This window comes from Triticum aestivum, chromosome 3D (assembly GCF_018294505.1).
Source record: "Triticum aestivum cultivar Chinese Spring chromosome 3D, IWGSC CS RefSeq v2.1, whole genome shotgun sequence".
Taxonomy (NCBI): domain Eukaryota; kingdom Viridiplantae; phylum Streptophyta; class Magnoliopsida; order Poales; family Poaceae; genus Triticum; species Triticum aestivum.
This window is the reverse complement of record NC_057802.1, coordinates 17,787,224-17,790,134: the sequence shown is the minus strand read 5'-3', so window position 1 is coordinate 17,790,134 and position 2,911 is coordinate 17,787,224. Positions and strand designations below refer to the sequence as shown.

Sequence of the window (2,911 nt, the reverse complement as noted above, 5' to 3'; positions counted from 1 at the left end):
TTTCCTGAAATGTTTATCTTGAAATAGCATTAGCTCAATGAGCTATATGTTTTTAGGAATTACCAAAACCACCCAGGGATAGTTGCACTTTCAGGATTACACTGGAATCATGTGAAGATATCTTCTTTGCAAGATAGATAAAGTACTCGCAAGACAAAAATGCTCCTACCTACCAGACTACATTGTCTTTTACAAAATTAATTGGAAAATTATGCCACCAGGGATAGATCATGATGCCAGGAGCAACAACAACATCAAGCACGTCGAGGCAGCGGTGATGATGGAAGAACACGGCAGAGCGGAGTTGGGCAGGTAGTAGGAGTCTGGCGGCAACATCTTGCACTCATCGCCTTTGAAGTAGATCTTGCATGGGAACATCCATCCCTGGCTGAAAGTGAAGGTGTTGTCGTCCTTGCGCATGAGCACCTATGACTGCACATTGCCAAATGGGCGGGCCTCCATGAGCAGGTCGTTGTAGAGCTTGAGGCCGTAGAACTTGCCGGTGTCATTGATGTTAACGTAGGGTAGTAGGGGCTTGTACTGGAAGCTGAAGACCTCGGTGACGTTGTTGAGGTTGGGGTGTTGTGCGACGAGCGTGCACTACGTGTAGTTCATGCGTGGTAGTTGAAGTTGGTGACGACGATCTTGACACACCAGTAGTCCTTGTAGTTGAGTTTGACGTGCCAGTGCACGCGGATGGGGCACATGTGGTTGGTGCAATGCAGCAGCTGCACGCCGTCCTTCTTTGGCGTGTTCACGCTAGGGGTCAGCACTCGCTTGGAGTCGCCGGCGATGCACTTGTCGCTGTTTCTCTTGCCGCCACCATGCGCCATGGCAAGTGTGGCTATCTCCGCATGGCCTACCGTCGGTGTTGGCCTCCACATTTTGCGTCGCACCGCCATTCTAGGAGGTACCCCCCTAATAGATTAGAGCGGGGATTGCTAAGTACTTTTGATGGTTTTCTCAATTAGGGACAATTAGCATTTTTTTAGAAATAGTGGTAATTTTGATCGTACATGCAACCAATACAGGTACATTGCTTTCGATCTAAGATCCAAAAATAAAAAAATACAAAGAAACTTGCATCTAATTAAGGATTACAATGGAATCAGTTGAAGATATCTTCTTTGGAAGATAGATAATGTACTTGCAAGACCAAAATGCCCCTCCCTACTAGACTGCATTGTCTTTTACAAAATTAATGTGAAACTTATGCCACCAGGATAGATCATGATGCCAGTAGCAACAGCAACAACATCAAGCACGTCGAGGAAACGGTGATGATGGAAGAACGCAGCGGAGCGGAGTTGGGCAGGTAAGGGTAGGAGTCCGGCGGCGGCATCTTGCACTCATCGCCGTTGAAGTAGATCTTGCGCGGGAATGCCCACCCTTGGCTTAGGGTGAAGGTGGCATCGTCCTTTCGGATGAGCAACTCCGACTGCACGTTGCCGAAGGGGCCGGCCTCCATGAGCAGGTTGTTGCAGATCTTGAGGCCGTAGAACATGGCGGTGTCGTTGATGTTGCCGTAGGGCAGGAGGGGCTTGTACTGGAAGCTGAAGACCTTGGTGACGTTGTTGAGGTTGGGGTGTCGCGCGACGAGCGTCCACTGTGTGTAGTTCATGCGGTAGTTGAAGTTGGTGACGGCGATCTTGGCGTGCCAGTAGTCCTTATAGTTGAGCTTGACGTGCCAGTGCGCGTGGATGGGCCACATGTGGTTGGTGCACTGCAGCAGTTGTGCGCCGTCCTTCTTGGGCCTGTTCACGCCGGGGGTCAACGCGCGCTTGGAGTCGCCAGCGATGCACCCATCGCTGTGGCTCTTGCCGCCGCGCCCGCTGGTGCTTTTATGGGGGGTGCACCCGCACGCGCACCGGGCGCACGGCACGATGGTGCTGTTGTAGAAGGAGGAGAAGGAGACGCAGCAGGTCGAGTACCTTGACGCCAGCTGCTCCGAGTAGGTGCACGTCACCGTCCACGTCATCAGCGCCTGAGTCTTGCGGCGGTGGTCGGCGCTCCAGTACACGGTGGAGGGGACGACGTGGCCGGGCCGTAGGTGTAGCCTAGCCCTGGGCCCATGAGCGTGAAGTTCTTGGGCAGCTTAACCGTCTTGTTGGTGGTGCCCGCGAGCCCCACGGAGACCTGGAACGCGGAGAGCGAGCCGGCGGGGTCCTGGCCGTAGGCAGAGACGCCGCCGCCGCGACAACAGTTGGCGATCTGCTGGTTGTAGGGCATGCCGGGGAGGAGGCCGACGGCGGACGGAGGGCGTGTGTGTTGGAAATATGAGCAATTTACCGAATGATTTTAATAACAGAAATACTAGATGAAGCATGACTAATATAGTAGAAATAAAACAAGTCACGCGATCTGACAGAGAGAAGGTAAATAGCATCTGCATATATGAATTGTAGCCAAACATATCTAGAGTAGATAGTAGAGCAAGGTGCATCTATGAAGTAGAACCTAACATATGTAGGGCAAACACTAGAACATGGAACTGAGGCAAGACCTCGAACAGAAAGAAGAAGAACACATACGGGATAGCAGCAGAAGAAGCACTAGACTTGGGGTCGGTGTCCTCGCCAGCCATGTTGTTGAGGAGGTTGTCAATGTCGGGGAAGAAGTCGTCTGTCGGGGAAGTAGTCGTCGAAGTCCAGGGCGTCCGTGACGAAGAATTTAGTAGTCGCGCGGAGCGCTCCCCAAAAACCTTATTACCCTTCTCCTGTACAGGAGTTAAAGAGGTGCGGCTTCGGAGGTCTACTGCCCCGACTCGCGGTGCACGCCGCAAGCCGGGATGAGGAAGACAGCAGTAGCTCATAGATTGGAACCGGTGGCGAGAGGAAGAGGAAGTTCTGGTGCGTTTCTCTGAGAGGAGCGACCTCCCTTTTATAGGCGCAAGAGAAGGAGGCGAGAGGGC

General features: G+C 52.6%; 1 pseudogene; it reads right to left on the bottom strand.

Moving 5' to 3' along the window:
• Window positions 1–1,228: 1,228 nt before the first annotated feature.
• On the bottom strand, window positions 1,229–2,256 carry LOC123073832 (COBRA-like protein 5; annotated as a pseudogene).
• Window positions 2,257–2,911: the final 655 nt, after the last annotated feature.